At 38.4% G+C, this 18,417-nt stretch overlaps 1 long non-coding RNA gene across 1 annotated transcript in view; it reads left to right on the top strand.

The window, feature by feature from the left end:
* Positions 1–18,417, top strand: part of LOC307197492 — a 739,380-nt gene that overhangs the window by 299,423 nt on the left and 421,540 nt on the right. Inside the window, exon 5 of the long non-coding RNA XR_013831420.1 lies at positions 16,392–16,506. This is a non-coding gene — a long non-coding RNA (uncharacterized lncRNA). The remainder of the gene's footprint in view (positions 1–16,391; positions 16,507–18,417) is intronic.

Raw genomic sequence — 18,417 nt, 5'->3', positions numbered from 1 at the left:
CCAGACCAGTTGCATCTGCAGCACCTGAGAACTTGTTAGACATTTGAGTCCATGGGATCCATTTCAGACCTACTGACTTGGAATCTTGGAGAAGGGCCAGTTGATCTGAGCTTTAATGAGCCACCTAGGTGATTCTGATTTAGTTTGAGAACCACTGCTGTGGACAGCTCAGCTGTGAAAATTATTTTCTTAATTCCTGAGGAGAAAGTTTCCATGGTTCTTTCTTTTTCTAAACCTGACACACACATAAAAGATTCAGATGACCACAGGACAGCTGCTTCTTATAGGATCTCTCCAAGAAACTGAGATTCTCACCCATGGATTTGTAACACATGTATATGTCACTCCAGTTCATCCATCTACCTCCTTGCCTTCTAATGTTCAAAACAAAGCAAAACGGGCTTCCCTGCTGGCGCAGTGGTTGAGAGTCCGCCTGCCGATGCAGGGGACACGGGTTCGTGCCCCGGTCTGGGAAGATCTCACATGCCGTGGAGCGGCTGGGCCCGTGAGCCATGGCCGCTGAGCCTGCGCGTCTGGAGCCTGTGCTCCGCAACGGGAGAGGCCACAACAGTGAGAGGCCCACGTACCGCAAAAAACCAAAACAAAAACAAAAAACACCTCAGAATACACACCACATAATGTTAAGTTCAGCAATTGTCTCTGTTTCCAGGTGTGTGTGTAATACTTATCTTTATTTTTATTTGAACAATGCTTACCAATAGGGTTGAACATACAACATAAAGACTTTTCATATAAATGAAAATAGTTATATTAAAGTGCTTGAATTGCTAAGACCGATGTCAAAGAGCGTACTGCTTATGTTTCCTTCCAGCAGTTTTATGGTTTCAAGTCTTACATTCAAGTCTTTCATCCATTTTGGGTTGATTTTTATGTATGGCATAAGATAGAGGTCTCATCCCACTTTTTTACATGTGGCTGCCCAGTTTTCCCAACACCATTTGTTGAAGAGACTCTCTATTGTATTGAATATGTTCATTGCTCCTTTGTGATAAATTTCTTGTCTACAGATGTGTGGGTTTATTTCTGGGCTCTCACTTCTGGATATGTCTCCTCAGACAAGGGAAACAAAAGCAGAAATAAACAAATGGCATTACATCAAACTAAAAAGCTTCTGGACATAAAAGAAAATAATCAAAACAAAATGACAACCTACTAAATGGGAGGAGATATTTGCAAATTATATATTCAATAAAGGGCTAATACCCAAAACATATAAAGAACTCATACAACTCAACAACAAAAAAACCAAACAACCTGATTGAAAAATGGGCAGAGGATCTGACATTTTTCCAAAGATGACATGCAGATGGCCAACAGGCACATGAAAATATGTTTAACATCACTAATTATTAGGGGAATGCAAACCAAACCCACAATTAGATCACCTCACACTTGTTAGAACTGCTATTATCAAAAAGGCAAGAAATAACAAGTGTTGTCAAGGATGTGGAGAAAAGGAAATTCCTCATGCGCTGTTGGTGGGAATGTGAATTGGTGCCGTCACTATGGAAAACAAGATGGAGATTGGAAATGGAGAATAGAATTATCAGATAATCCAGCTATTCTACTTCGGTATTTAGCCAAAGAAAACAAAAACATTAATTCAAAAAGATATATACACCTCCATGTTCATTGCAGCATTATTTATAATAGCCAAGGTATGGAAACAACCTAAGTGCCCATCAGTGGATGAATGGATAAAGATGTGGTGCATACACACACACACACACACACACACACACACTCACACTCACACAAGAATACTACTCAGCCATAAAAAAGATGGACTCTTGTCGTTTGCTGCAACATGGTTGGAGCTTGAGGGTGTTATACTAAGTAAAATAAGTCAGAGAAAGACAAATACTGTATGATTTCACGCAAATGTAGAATTTAAAAAAGAAACCAAAAATTCTCAAAATAAATGGATAAACCAAACAACAACAAAGATAGAGATACAGAAAACAGCTTAGTGGTTAGCAGAGGGGAAGGAATTGGGGGAACAAAAATGGGTAAAGGGGGTCAACTGAATGGTGACAAATGGAAACTAAATTTTTTTTGGTGAGCACACTGTAGTTTATACAGAAGTAGAAATATAATGTTGTATACATGAAACATGTAATATTATAAACCAGTGTTACCTCAGTAATAAAGTGCTTGCATATGCCAGATAGTAGGCTAACCACTTTATGAACTATGTTCTGTTGGAGCCAAAAACAACCTATTTTATGATGAGGAAGATGAGGAAGAAAGTCACAAAGGAGTTAAATAACTTTTAAGATTTGTAGTCTTCACGTAGACCCTATCCAGTACTACTACTTGGAATAACGAGTTGATCATTGTTGATGGAGTTATCGGGGAACTCTTCAGCTTGGATGACGTGTGTTAGCCTCACATCTCTACTATGTAACTCATAATGGAAACATGTCATCTTTGGCATGCAATAGTTACACTTTCCACCTACTTTGTTTCTCTGGGAGATATACTGTATTGGCAACAAGAGATCCATAGTCTCTTTCCTGATAGTTTTGCTGAAGAAGGCACATAGATAACCAAGTTTGAAATTTTAGTCTCTTGCAGGAAAACTTACAGGCCTTGAGTCTGTGACCTGTATTCATTATGTAAACCAACTAACTCATGTCAACTGGGTCTGTTTCTTTATGAAGGGATGAGAGAGTAACTTTACATGTACTTAAAAACATTTTTATTTTCTATTGGTGTAGAGTTAATTTGCAATGTTATGTTAGTTTTAGGTGTACAGCAAAGGGATTCAGTGATACACATACATATCTCTATTCTTTTTCAGATTCTTTTCCCATATAGGAATTTTACATATTTTGACTTGAGCATTTCATTACTCATGTAGAAATAGTAGACAATTGTTGGATGTGTGAAAAGTCTTGACTCTGAGTTAAAGAAGTAAATGGGCTTTGGGATTGGGGCCTGAGCATTTGAGCAAAAGTAAGGATTAACTGGTAGGTGTGTAAAGGTTTGGTAGGGACTTGACTTGCACATGTCAATGGGCAGAGCTCCTGGAGACCCTGTGATCCACTGTGTCTGGTGCAAGAATTCTTAATAAGATGACACAGTTCTCTCTTACGAAGAAAATGCCTCCATCTATGAGGGCAAGGTCTTTGCATTCCCTTGATTTCCACTTCTTTCCTTCATGCTGGTCCCACCCTGAAAGAACTCTCCCAAACCCTGGGTGGCAGGAACCTCGTAGAATGATAGCTGACAGGGCTGAGTGTTGGAGGAAACCCTGGAGAAGGGAGTAGCTTCTAGGTCCATTTCTGCTCTGTTAAGTTCTGTCACTAGGAAATATTACTTAAAACCTCCTTGGACCTTAATTTCCTCAACTGTCAAATGAGAAGACTGCACCAGATACTGTCTAGGACTAGGTTATGTGTTACAAGGGATAGACCCCATTCTTGAAATTGTCACGATGGATCTCGATAGTGACAGAGTCTTTGATTTGCTTTTTCTTTTTTAACTCAAACTCGTTTTCTTGTTTAGAAATAAATTTATAAATAAAAAAACAAACAAATAAATAAAAGGGTGCAATTGCTTGCTTTCTAACAAGCTAGTTTTTGTGTGCTCTGGCAGGTGCTGACGGAGATTTCATACCCCTTAAGAATAAACCAGGTCTGAAAGCAAGAAAAATCGGTATAAATTTTGAGAGAGGGAGCAAGTGAGAACTTAACAAAAGACTGAAAAATCTTATGAAAGAGTCAAAGATGTGGGATATTCTTTTTTCTGTCTGAATTAATAATATTGAACATACGTTCAGCTAGATAAAAAGGACCTTCCCTTTGTCTCTACTTGGTTAAAATGTAAGAAACATGTTACATTCTGTGTAAGACTTTCAGATTCAGTGTGACAATCATTTGAAATTCCAGTCAGGCTGCTTAGATTCTGTTACTAAAAAAAAAAAAAAAAAGATTAAATCAGGAACTAAAATAAAGTGTCTAATAATTGCTTTGGGAAAAATATATTTGCTTCTATAGAGGAATGTGTCAGATACAGCTTAGCAAAATTTCGTAGTCGGGGCAGCCCTGGCCAGTTAATGGGATCAAATGCTTGGCTGATTGATCGATTATTTATGTGGAAATCACCATTATGATAAGAAAAAAGAAGTGGATTCAAGGGTTTCAAGTAAAAGGGCATCTGGAGGTGGCTAAGGGGCTAGATCTGGACAAGAGTGAGGCGAGGAGGGGGCCATACATCCCAGGTTAGAATAAACTGGGAAGACTAGTCAGTTTCTAAAAGGAGGCGCTGGTTTGGGAGCCTGATGTTCCCAAACAGTGTCCACGTTCTATGTCGCCTGTAATCCCCGGTGGATTACAAATCACTCTCTTCATCTGCAAAACAAAATAGCCATTTCACCCAGATACTGCAACTCAGCTTCAGACAGACCCCAAAATTCTTAAAAATGCCAGTGCTGTTATATGAAGATTGAAAAAATGTTAGATAGAAGATGAAGCAGTTGCTGAGATACGAGAAACACAAGTCAAGGGACATTCCCTATATGTTCTTACGTTTGTTTTTTTTTAAACGTCTTTATTGGAGTATAATTGCTTTACAATGGTGTGTTAGTTTCTGCTTAACAAAGTGAACCATGTGAATGATTCACAACAAAGTGAGTAACAAAGTGAATCATGATTTGATTTTTCTGTCAAAGTGGATTTTTGTCTGATCTAAGGTAAACTTCCTCATTTACTAAGTAGAGCCATTCTCTCTTTCTGTGATTACTGTGTCACCTTACTGGGGAAAGGTAGCAGGACTAATAGTAGAAGTTTATTTTTTTTCACTTTGCCATTTAACCTTAGATTTCATGTTATTTTTATTCACATAAAATTAAACTTATAAATTTATTCATCATATCGTGTTTTTCAAATTGTTACATTTTTAAACTTTGTTCCTTTGATTTTGTCCCTCCAGTCTGCACATCAATATCAATATCTCCTTCCTCTTCCGATAACTCACAACACAATCTGCTGTGTCCTCTCATGTTTTCCCTCTACTCATCTAAGGAGCCTATACTCACATATGTACATACGGGGTTTTTCCTTGAGTCTTTGTTTGGAATTAAATGATATAAGGAATGTTTTCCTACAGCTTTTTGTACTCTACTTCATCGACATCTCTCATCTGGTGGCTTTAATTTTTTAAAATGACTACCTAATATTCACTAGTGTGACAGTGCGAAACATTGTTCAGCCTCTTCTCTAGTAGTAGGCAAAAAATTTATTTCCAGTTTCTGTCCATTCCTAACAATTCTGCAGTAGGTTTCCAGGAAGAATTCGAAAGTGTTGGAGTAAAGACTTTATTACAATTTAACAGCTATTATTGGATTGTTTTCCAAAAGAACCACAGTAATTTGAGTTCTACTACTAATTTAAGAACCCTCTTTCCCCATAACCCTACCAACATTAGGTACTATAGTCCCTTTTAGTATGTATCAGTCTGATGTCAATAAAATGACAATCTATTATTTATTTTGCACTTACCTCAATTTTCATCAATATGAGAATCTTTTCACATATTTTTCCAATTTAGTTTTTTGTTCATAAATTTTCCTTTATGTCATCCATAATTTTTTTCCTCCTGAATAGCCTTTCTTGGTAATTTATAAGAGTTCTGGATAAATTAAGGAAAATTTTCTTCTTACATCTGTTAATTTTACCTCCACATAGATGATATTGAGTTTATTTGTGGTATCTTTCTACGTGCACCCTTCTTTAACTTTTAATTTTCCAAAAAAGTTTTAAATTCTTAGCTTCTGAATTTTTAGTCCAAAGTTTCTCTGAACCCCCACATTGTACAATAACAGACTTCCTGATTTATTTCCTTCATGATGTTTATTAAATACTTAGTTTTAAAATTTAAGCCTTGGGGCTTCCCTGGTGGTGCAGTGGTTGAGAGTCCGCCTGCCGATGCAGGGGACACGGGTTCGTGCCCCGGTCTGGGAAGATCCCACATGCCGCGGAGCGGCTGGGCCCATGAGCCATGGCCGCTGAGCCTGCGCGTCCGGAGCCTGTGCTCCGCAACGGGAGAGGCCACAACAGTGAGAGGCCCACGTACCGCAAAAAAAGATAAATAAATAAAATAAAATTTAAGCCTTAAATCCATATAAAAATTTTAATGTAAAATGGAGGCTCATTTTTGTTTTCTGGATAACCAGCTGTGCCAGCTTATTTATGAAATAGTTGATCCTTTTCTTACTAACTTTTGAAGAACTTTCATACTGTTTTCCGTAGTGGCTGCACCAGTTTACATTCCCACCAACAGGGCACAATGGTCCTTTATTCTCTACATCTTTGCCAGCATTTGTTATTTCTTGTCATTTTGATAATAACTATGCTAACAGGTATGAGGTGATATCTCATTGTACTTTTTTTTTTTTTTTTTTTGCGGTGCGTGGGCCTCTCACTGTTGTGGCCTCTCCCGTTGCGGAGCACAGGCTCCGGACGCGCAGGCTCCGGACGCGCAGGCTCAGCGGCCATGGCTCACGGGCCCAGCCGCTCCGCGGCATGTGGGATCTTCCCGGACCGGGGCACAAACGCGCGTCCCCTGCATCGGCAGGCCGACTCTCAACCACTGCGCCACGAGGGAAGCCCCTCATTGTACTTTTGATTTGCATTTCCCTGATGATTAGTGAGGCGGAACCTCTTTTCATGTACCTGTTCGCCACCTGATTGTCATCTTTGGAAAAATGTCAATTCAGATCTTCCACCCATTTCTTAATTAGATAGTTCCGTTTGGTTTGTTTGTTTGCTATTGAGTTGTTGGACTTTTTTTTATATTTGGGATATTAACCCCTTATCTGATACGGTTTTCAAATATTTTCCCCCACTCAGTAGGTTACTTTTTCATTTTGTTGATGGTTTCCTTTGCTGTGCAGAACATTTTAATTTGATGTAGTTCCACTTGTCCGCTTGTTTGTTTTCGTTGCCTTTGATTTTGGTGACAAATTCTACCCCCTCCACCCCCCCCCGCCCCCCCGCCAAAAAAAAATCATCATTAAGACTCGTGTCAAGGAGCTTAACTCTTACGTTTTCTTCCAGGAGTGTTCTGGTTTCAGGTCTCTCACTCAAGTCTTTAATCCATTTTGCGTTAACTTTTGTGTATGGTGTAAGATAGGTGTCCAGTTTGATTATTTTGCCTGTGGCTGTCCAGTTTTCTTAGCAGTTTTTGAAGAAAATTTTTTTCCCTGTTGTATATTCTTGTCTCTTTTGTCATAAATTTATTGACCACATATGTGTGAGTTTATTTCTGGGTGCTCGATTCTGTTCCATTGCTCTATTTTCTGTTTATATATTTGTCCTGCATCTCTTCATCTTACAAAACTCTCCTTAGCATGATAAGGTTTTAATTTTTTTTTTTACCAGCATCTCATGAATTTCTCTCTATAAAATTATACAGATTTTCTTTTAATATTTATGTTATTTAATTTTCTCACTTTATTGAATTTACTGAAACTGCCAAGTCAATTTTAAATAGTAGTAGTGATCATGGATTTCTGCTTTAGTCTTGATTTTTTTTTTTTAGTCTTGATATTTAATTGAAATATTTTTGTTACATATGCTTCTTGTGGTTTTTGATAAACAAACTTAATTAAATATGTCATTTATTTATAATCTTTTGTTTGGCATATCTGATGAATTTTGTGAAATGCTTTTTCAGAACCCGAAGGTATAATTATTTCTCTATTTTTATGTTTTGGATTCTGCTAATATGTTTTCTGGTATTAAAGCACTATTGCTTCCCTGGAGTAAATTCAGCTTCTTCATAGTGTACTGTGTTTCATGTATTGTCAGACTCTGTTTCATAAATTTATACTTAGAATTTTCACTATATTCATGAATGAAATTGGTCCATAGTTTTCTTTTTTATACTATCTTTTTGACTTTTGGTAATAAAGTCATGCTGATTTCAAAACTGAATTAGAGACTCCCATCTTTTGCTTAGAACAGTTTTTTTTCTTAATTTTCTAAAGGTTAGACAGATACCGAATGACTTTCCTAATTCTTTCTATAATTATTGATATAATCTCACTTTTGATGGTTCTTAATAAATGTTGGTAGTTTATGTTTGACCAAGAAGCAATCCATTTTCTCCAGGACCCCAAAATTTGCTGCCCCACAGTTGCAAATAGAATTCCTCTCCTATCTCCACTTTTAAAATTTTTAAAAATATTTATTTATTTGGCTGCATCAGGTCTTAGCTGCGGCACTAGGGATCTTTGCTGCTGAGTGCGGAATCTTTCTAGTTGTGGCATGTGAACTTTTAGTTGCGGCATGCGGGATCTAGTTCCCTGACCAGGGATCAAACCCAGGCCCCCTGCATTGGGAGTCTTAGGGACTTCCCTGGTGGTCCAGTGGCTATCTCTGCTTTTAACTGCAGTCTCAGGTCCAGACATTTTTATTTTTGCTCTTTTTACACAATCAGGATTACAAATGGCTTTTTATAATGTATTAATCCTTCAAAGATCTAGGTTTGGATATCTCTATTTTTTCTATTACTTTTTTATTTCACATTTCAGAAATTTCAGCTTTTACTCTATTTCCCTCTTTCTGGAATCAGTCGATGTTCCCCTTTCTCTCCAAATTTCTTAAAATAAGTTCTTAGTTCTAGTTTTTTTTCCTGCTTTAATTATGAAGGTTTTTTTAAGGCTATCCATTTTCTCCTAAATGCTCTTTTCCTTGTGTACTGTAAGTTTTGGTATAATGTATTTTCTTTTTAGTTAATTGCCTTATTGATAAATTATAATTTCCATTTTAATTTTAGTCAGAACTATGTGAGTAGTTTAATAAACAATTTTTTGAAGCAGCTAACATATTTTTGTCACAATTTTTTTTCTCTAATTTTATCGCCTTATCAAAGAATATGGCCTACAAATGTCTGCTGTAAGTTTTAAGGTTTTCTTTGTGTTCAAATATTTAATTTTTTTATATATTATAAGAATATATAAAAAAGTATGTTCTCTGAAAGATTTAAGGCTCTTTTCTAGCACTTAATTCCACTGTATTTTTACTTTCATTTATATTTTTTAGCTTTGATCTAGTGGAATTGACTAATCTGGAGAGAGTTTTGTTTCCCAGTAGAATTTTACAGTTATCCAATTATTCCTGCTCTTAATACTTTTTGGTTTACATATTTAACTAATAATTATTTGGTTTACACAGCTTAAGTTTAGGACCATTTGTATCTTTTTTTAAAAGTTGTTTGTTTACTATTTAAATTGACGGTTTTTACCTTGTTCATTGTTTTTAATCTTTAGAAACAAGTTGTTTGCTATTAATTTTGCCTCCTTTGCCTTCATACTGTTTGCACTGGACTGGTATCCCTTTGTTCGTTTCTTCATATCACACTTCTTTATCAGTTTATTGTATAGCTCTTTCCTCCAAATAGCCTATAGTCAGGATCTGCTTTTAATCCAGTCTGACAGTTTGTCTTTCAGTAGGGCAATTGAGTATATTTTCGTTTAATGTTAGAACTTTTATGCTTGATTTTGCTTTTTATATCAAAGTTTTTCAACTTGGGCACTACTGATATTTGGGGCCAGATAATTCTTTGTTGTGAAGACTATCCTATGCATTGTAGACTGTTTACCAGTATCACATGGCTTCTACCCACTAGATGGCTTTCACATCCCCCTCCAGTTGTGACAGCCAAAAATAACTCCAGATGTTGCCAAATGTCCTGTGGTGGGGAAAAACCCCCACGCTTCCCCAACCCCAATTAACATCTGCTTTATACATTTTAAAACCTACAGTTGTCTTATTCCAGGCCTAGAAGCTCCACGCATAGGTTATTTGTGAGGGCAACTTCATCTGGGTTACATGTACCTAGGGTGACCAGCCATCTCCTTTGTCTGGACTGAGCAGATTCCTCAGACATGGTACTTTCAGTGCTAAAATCAGGAAAGTCTTGGGGAAAACCAGAGTGAGTTGGTCACCTTGGATGTACCTCTTCAGTCCTGTTCTTATACAGTATAGACTTGACCAAAGAGAACAGCACAATAAGGTCCATTCAGCCACTAACCCAGTTCTCATTTTTCACTGTTTCCCCAATTGACGCATCCTGGTCTAAGTACATTCTGAGCTCAGAGTTGTGAAATTGTATTAAAAATCCTTAGACATTTGTCTCTGAGAGTCATACTAATATGCTTCTACACAGATACAAGGCCTATCCTGTACCCTTTTAGATATAATCATATCTGTATATTATATTATTTATTTTCTACTGTAGTTTTCTCTACTCTTAAGTTTTCCTCATTTTGAAAGCCCTTCTGGATCATTTGTTGTTTCATTAATATTCCTCCCACCATCCCCCAAGTATTTTCCTCAGGATACTTAGGTAAAATACTTTCTGAGTTCTTGTTTATCCTTGCATAACTTAATTTTACTCTGTTAGGTGAATGGTAACTCTGCTAGGTATAGAATTCTTGAGTTCTTGTTCTTTTCTCTCTCGAGTTCTTTTTTTTCACGTGGTCTTCAAGCTTCTAGGATTGCATATGAACAGAATGATGCCAGTTTGATTCCTTTAGATTTGTGCTTTTTTCCCCTCTTTTTCTGACCATACCACACAGCTTGCGGGATCTTAGTTCCCCGACCCGGGATTGAACCCCGGGGCCATGACGTGAAAGTACTGAGTCCTAACCACTGGACCGCCAGGGAATTCCCTAAATTTGTGCTTATATGATTTTTCTCTTCTCCTTGGTTTATTTTTTAAAGATAATAAGCACACATTACTCTTTTGTATCTATCTCCTCACTGCTACTAACAGTTTGGATCTTGTGATGATGGAGAGAGTGTCAGCGGAGGAAAAGAACTGCTTCTCACCTTCTTTATTTATTTTTAAATTAATTAATTATTTTTTGGCTGCGTTGGGTCTTCGTTACTGCGTGCAAGCTTTCACTAGTTGTGGCAAGGGGGGGCTGCTCTTCATTGCGGTGCCCGGACTTCTCATCGCAGTGACCTCTCTTGTTGCGAAGCATGGGCTCTAGGTGCACGGGCTTCAGTAGTTGTGAAGCATGGGCTCAGTAGTTGTGGCTCACAGGCTCTAGAGTGCAGGCTCAGTAGTTGTGGCGCATGGGCTTAGTTGCTCCACGGCATGTGGGATCTTCCCGTACCAGGGCTCAAACCCATGTTCCCTGCATTGGCAGGTGGATTCTTAACCACTGCATCACCAAGGAAGTCCCTCACCTCCTTTAACTTAAGGGCAAGTATCTATTTTTCAATAAATATTTTGTTTGATTTTAAGGAATTCTCTATTTGTTCGTGAAAAAAAATCCATTTGGCATTTATCTGGGAGCTCTCATCCTCTGCTCTGCATTTCTACTGCCCTAGAGGCCCTCCCAGAGGAAATAGGCATGAGTGGGATGTAGGAGAGGAGGAGGGCGTCTTCCTGTTGCCCAGATTCTGATGGTTATGAAGAACGTGAGGAGCTCTGCTTGTGGTCTAGAACCTCTTGTGGGTCAGAATGCCATCTGGATCATGTTTTCAAGAGAACATGACAACTCAAAGAATTATTCAGGAAATTCACATTCTGGGTCTGGTGTCTGAGACTTGATGTATACACACGAAATGCAGGAAAGATCCCTCCTCTCTGACCTGAGCTCTCTTGCTTTCTATCAAAGCAATTTTTCGAAAAGCACAATTTATAACAATCCCATCTTCTGAAGAAACCAGAGGGAGTGGTAAGTAGATGAAACATCCGTGACCTCACAGCTGGAAATGGAAGGGAAACAAGTCAATTATAATGCTCTCAAAATATTAGGAGCCGTCAAGAATGCACAGAGGGATTCTACTCCATGCTCTGGGGGCCCCTATTTTTGGATCAGTGGCTGTGAAAGTGAACTCATCCTGTAAGGTTCCATTCCAATGCTACCTTCACCGTGAAGTTCTTAGCAGGAAATGGATTCTTGCTGCCCAAAATCCTGAGAACACTTTAGGTCACTCATGACACTCACGCTGTCTTAGGTCTTGAGCTATTTTTGTTCACATCTTCTTTTTCCTTCTCGGGGGTGGTTGTTACAGGTAGGGGTTGTCTGATCCATGGCTGTATTCTCCTTAGTCTTTAGCCCAGTGTCTGAAGCACAGTAGGTGTTTAATACTGGCAGAGAGGTGGATGGATGGATGACTAAAAGAAAGAAACTTGAATCTTCCTATTTGATATTTTTCCCCCTGGGATAAATTTCCTTCATCTATCTTGTTCATGTTAGTTTTAGGTCTATATTCCATTCTGTTGCTATATGCCTTCCAGCCATCCATGGTTTTCCTTCTAATTTAGTTTGGTGTATATTTAAACCCAGATCAGAAAGATCTTGCATTAAATAAGCCTCCAGGGTGTCAGTAAACATCAGGTAGCTATAAGGTATCTTTTAACCATTAATTTGCTTTCCAAAAGTTTTCCGATTTTTCTTTCTCTTCACTTCCTCTTACCCATCCTATCCTTGCATTGTCTTTACTACCCTTGGCCATCCCCTCTTACCTACCCCCATATACAAATATGCCATATACCAAAACACTTTGTTTATGGACTAATACTGATATTGTGTTCCATTTCTGTGGTGAATTTCTTTAGGTTTTTTGTTGTTGTTAAGATTAAAGATACTCTTCCCCCAGTAAGGAAAACATCTTAATAGGATATGGATTTTTAACATGGGCACAGAGCCTAGGAGAGAATTGGGATTTTATAAGATTCCACTATATCACAGGGCTTTGAATATGCGTCTCTGAGTTACAGCAGAAAACATTGACTGGAGTATTAATCTTTAACCCCTTCTTATTTTCAAACTATTTCTAAAAATCCTTTATTTTGATCTACATTTAAAAACAAATAAAAAGCATTTTGCAAGTTCTAATGATTTCCAAGAATATTCCCTTAGCTACAGGTCTTAGTTACTGAGCTAACATTATGACTGAATCTACATATTGACAGGGTTTTCTCCATCAGTCTTCAGAAAAGATGACCAAATGCATAAGACTTGAGGGAATTATGGGTCTGTGTACAACAGGACTTCAGTTACTAGAAATTCTATATTCTCTGTTGGTTAGTAAAACTCTTCTTGGTTGAAAGGAAGAACAATCAGCTCAAACTAGGATGCAGAAAGGAACCTGCTAGATTTTCTGTACCTAACCACAGTGTTAGAAGGACAAATGTATAGTCATGCTTCAGTGCAACTGAATAAAGGGTGGGTACCAACAGCTCCTCTTTCTTCTCTGCTTCTTCTGTATGTTGGCTTCATTGATGCAAATTACATTCTGCCACAGAGCTGGAATCCTGGCCACCAGCAGCTCTGAAGCCCTGTATCTCTCACCTTGCTTCTACAGAGAGCCTGAAAGTCAATCTCTATCCAAATGTGAAAAGCATTGAGCAATACTGTAAATTGACTCATCTTGGATGAGGAATAAGGCCCAGAGCTATCAGTGGTCACCCCAGGACACTGTCAGTAAGTCTATGGTGATACCCAAATATTCAAACCCCACATTTAACATAGGAGTGGGACTGTTCCCAGAAAATTGGAGCTGCTATTCTGTGTAGACTAAATATTAGTCTTTTTTTTTTTTAATGAAGGATAAGGGGCAGAATTTTGAGAAAAGAAACTTTATGAGGAAGCATTTGCAAGGGATGAAAATTACTTCCTGCTTCTTGGTGAGGAGGTCTCCTGAGGGTGAAAATTCTAGGAATGAGTAGCAAGTAATCTCATTTTCTTCCTGAAGTTTGATTCAACTATCTTTCTTCCTTTAAACTCTCAAATTATAATCCCAGGTATAAAGTGTGTTCTCAGGAAACCCTTGTAAACTTGACTTAGAGCACTTAGCATCTGAGCTCCACTGTCCCACACATCATTACCCAAGGGGGGGGGCGTCAGTATTCACAGGACATGATTGTGGTTTCTCATGTCTGTCAAGTCATTCTGTATGAAGATTTGTGATGGGAGGAAATGGGAGGTAAGGATGAAGGGGATGTCCGGCTCAGAGTCTCCAAGACCTTAAATGTCCTGACTGAAAAGACCCCATGACGTGGTTAGGATGGGCCTGATCCTCCCTGTGTATTCAACCAGGTGCTTCTCTAAAGGTCTATAAAATTTGGTATTTCCCAGTTTTAAACTTGTATTTGAAGGTCCAAGAAGGCAAATTAGCGTTTGCCAATACTCGATGATACTCGAGTATTTTGTGATACTCAATGCTTTTTGTTTTGGAACGAGGCCAAGAATGTGTCCATGTAAGATGTCCCAGTTTGTCACAATCCCTGGAAATCGTGTCAAGGGAACTGGCATTGAAGAAAAGTGGACTGTTCCATGGACAGAAGCAACTCCTTCAGTACTTGTTCGACTGTCATGCCCCCAAAGCTTGCAGATGTCTATTCACACAAAATATCTTTATTGCCCTGAATTGAATTAATCCTCATGGGGAAACTGAGAATCCTATCCTACTGTTCTTTTTCCTAGCCTCTTGGCATCAGAAAAACCTTTATGTTCATCTAGTTCAGTGTTTCTCAAACTCTAATGTGCATCAGAATAATTTGAGGAGTTCGCTGAAAATGTTGATTCCTGGCACCATCCCAGACGTTCTCGTGCAAGAGATTGGTAATGGAGGGCAGCAAGGAATGTATGTTTTTTGACAATCAGTTCAAATAATCTGAGACAGGCAGCCTGCAACCACGCTGTGACAAATCTAAGTCTGGCTCCATCTTCCTCCCAAAGGGTTGCCTTTTCTGTCAGTGGACATGTATCCTCATCAGCTGAGTAACCACCTGGCAGGAGAGGATTCCAGCATAAGAAGTAAAGCTGAACCACAATGAACATTTTTGAGTTCTAAAACATACGTTTTGATCTTTTTTATAACATCAGTAATTGATCGTTACCCACACTCTCGTAATATTTCTGGTGAGATGATGCCCGCTACATTACAAAATTGTCTTATTTTATTACTAGATGAATCTAGTTAATCATACTTGATTAAATGAAAGTCATCGTCACACTGACCCCCGTTCTACTCTCTATGCTAACAGAGCACATCTCCTGCTTTGTCTGCAATGCAGCTTTTCAGGTATTTAAAGACATTCATCACACCCCACTAAGGGTTTTCTATTTCAAGATGAACTCTGCTAATTGTTTTCATCATTCTACGACATGGTTTCCAGGTTTTGTTCCCCCAGGTTAATCTTCCAGACTTGTTCTGATCATTCAAACATGCATGTAGCTCAACACAGTGATCTAGATAGAGCTTAACTACTGGGAAAAACTAGGGTCTGGGTTTTGAGGAATGGGATGGTGGAGGAGGGAATGCGGACAGATTTCGGCCATTGCCACCTCAAACTGGGAGACCATACTTCTTTTTTTTTTTTTAAAACATCTTTATTGGAGTATAATTGCTTTACAATGTTGTGTTAGTTTCTGCTGTATAACAAAGTGAATCAGCTATATGCATATGTACATCCCCATATCCCCTCCCTCTTGCGTCTCCCTCCCACACCCCCATCCCACACCTCCAGGTGGTCACAAAGCACCAAGCTGATCTCCCTGTGTGATGCAGCTGCTTCCCACTATCTATCTATTTACGTTTGGTAGTGTATATATGTCCATGCCACTCTCTCACTTCATCCCAACTTCCCCTTCCCCCTCCCCGTGTCCTCAAGTCCATTCTCTACGTCTGCGTCTTTATTCCTGTTGGGAGGCCATACTTCTGACTCTCTAAAAAAGGGCATTTGCCTTAAGGAAAAAAGTCAAAAAAATTTTTTTTTGGCCCACATAGAGTCCCTGATAAACAAAACTCAGATTGATTTTCTTTCTAGGAACTTCTGACAAGCAGGTTTTCCTCCATCTGACTTGAGTACTTGTTTTTTCTGAACTTACATGAAGTCATGTAAATGAAAGAATGGATTTATTTTGGTCAGTAAGGCATTCTTTAGACCATTCATTCCACCCCCAATCCCCATTCCATCCCCAACAATTTTCTCAGTGTGACCTAGACATAGAATAACTGTGAGTCCATATAATATTTTGAAAATTTCTAACATGTAATATAGGGCTCCTTTAAAGTTTATCTTTTGCCCCCCACCTCCACTAATGGTAACTATGTGAGATGATGGATGTATTAACTTGATTGTGATAATTATTTCACAACATTATATATATGTGTGTGTGTGTATATATATATATATATATACATATATATATAAAATCACATTGTACACCTCAAATTTATAGAATTTATTTGTCAATTTTACCTCATTAAAGCTGGAAAAAAATCCAAAATTCTGAGGGCTGAGAGCTAGCTTGCTTTGAATGTGGTTTCAGATAAGCAGCCACACAGACCAGCTGAATCATGCCGGCTACGTAAAGGTCTTTCTCCCCATGACAGAGTACACCTGTTCAGAAGTGGGACCGGGAGTACCAGTCATTCTGCAGAAACAGACATCAGACAAGACGATTAAATCCACACCAGCATGCAGAGGGCCCGACTTTTGACTGCTAAGGTACAACACATCTCATAGGCACCTCATCGAAGAAAAAAAAAAAAAAAAGAATTATTTTTATTTTCAGAAAGATAAAATGGAATTGATCATGGAAATTCTTTTTCCTAATTCTCTAAATTTTTTGAATCCTGACAAGCTAGGGAACACCTTAGGTCCTTCTTCCTCCAATCCCCAACTTTCCTAAGACTGATCATCACAGACCTTTTTATATTTTTATTTTATGGCAGCTCAAACAGAACTTGTGTTTTCCTCCGCATACCTAAGTCCCAAGGCCTTGCTGTGTATACAGTGTGGGGTGCAAATGCCATTTGATTAATGCGATTATTCCACACAGTTGCAGATAAGTTGCAGTTAAATACGAGAATACAATTAATGTAAAAATTTATATGCATTTTCCTGTTTACCCTACTCAATATACTTGTTTCAAATTACGTCACGATTATTTTAATGTCTATGTAACATATCTGGAGGTTATACCATGTTCCCCTATTTGTATCTCTATATACATTGTATATCGTATATCATATATGTAGCTTATATATGTAACATAAAGCTTATATGTGTATATCTCTTTTTGTCTCTCTATCCTTCTCTCTCTCTCTCTCTCTCTCTCTCTCTCTCTCTCTCTCTCTCTCTCTCGTATAGGTATGTATGCATAAAAATTTGGCTTATGTCAGTTTTCCCGGCTTTAGTTTAGTGAGATCATTGTTGTTAATTTCAGCTGTGCTTAGAGCGAGGTAATTCAGGTGTAAATTAAACATCTAAAAGTTGTGTAACAGATGGAGCCTCCTCTAAAACATGAGACAGAGTGACCAAATGTCTTTTCCTCAAACTTGCCATCCGGGTCCCTGAACATCTTTATCTAAGAGACTCACTCTCAAACCCCTATTTAGAATGCCATGTACCTCAAATATATATTTTTCCATTCTAAGAATACAACCATTAGGGTGTCAAGAATTCATTTTCAGTTTGGGGTTAATATTCATCTAAGTCTTCGGCAGGGACAAGGCATTTTGATAATACGAATGCCTTTCTTAATTCCTCACAGCACCATTCTGAACTTTTTCTGATCAAAAAAGGAGAAAATAATTTCTCTTTTCCATTAAATATTCAGTGGGCAAATACTAATCTGAAAGAAAATTGAAATTCTCTCCGTGGCACACTCAACAAATGACAGTTTAGATTATATTAGAAATACTGTAATTCTTTTCAGGTCAGTTAACTGAGTAAAAAATGGAAATCTAAAATGAAGCTAAAACATCGTATTAAGTATTACAGTGTGTACCTCCATCCCTCGGCAGCATGGGATGGTGGAAGGGCTGAAGGCTTTGGAGGCAGAACAGACTCAAGGGAAAATCTGGCCTCTGACACACGCAGCTGAGTGGCCTTAGATGACATTCTTTGTGAGTCAGTGTTTTTCACCTGAATCCATCAGGTCTCTGGACCTTCCCCCAAGTGAAGGCTCTGATGAGACATTTGCAAGTCCAGAACTAAATCTAATGGGCCCTGGACCAGCATGATTTCCTCAGGGGTGGTAAACCTCCCCCATTGATGGAGAACCTCTGGATAGGATGCTCGCTGGTGATGCTGGAGGCTCAGCCCCTCTGTGGTCCTTAACGGGCTCCATTGCTCTGGACCGTGTTGGGGGCTGGAATACTTTCTCCAAAAAAGGCTGAAATGATTCTCTGAGCAGCTGTCTGTTCTCAAATAATTCTTTTGTTTGTTTATCTATCCCAGTAAGACATCCTTTAGGGCTCTTTAGTATTTGAAAGAGGTATTTATTGTGCTTTTTTCTTATCTGTTGTTTGCTTGTAAGTGCCCATGTTAGAGTGAAGTGCTACCAGAGCACTGCTAATTGTTCTGCTTCAGGTTCATCTTTTTCCTGCTGCCCTGGTGGCCACATGATTGAGT

The sequence above is a fragment of the Stenella coeruleoalba genome (genome assembly GCF_951394435.1).
Source record: "Stenella coeruleoalba genome assembly, chromosome: 14".
Classification (NCBI taxonomy): Eukaryota; Metazoa; Chordata; class Mammalia; order Artiodactyla; family Delphinidae; genus Stenella; species Stenella coeruleoalba.
Note: the sequence above shows the minus strand (reverse complement) of the source record. Positions and strands in the feature narration are given on the sequence as shown.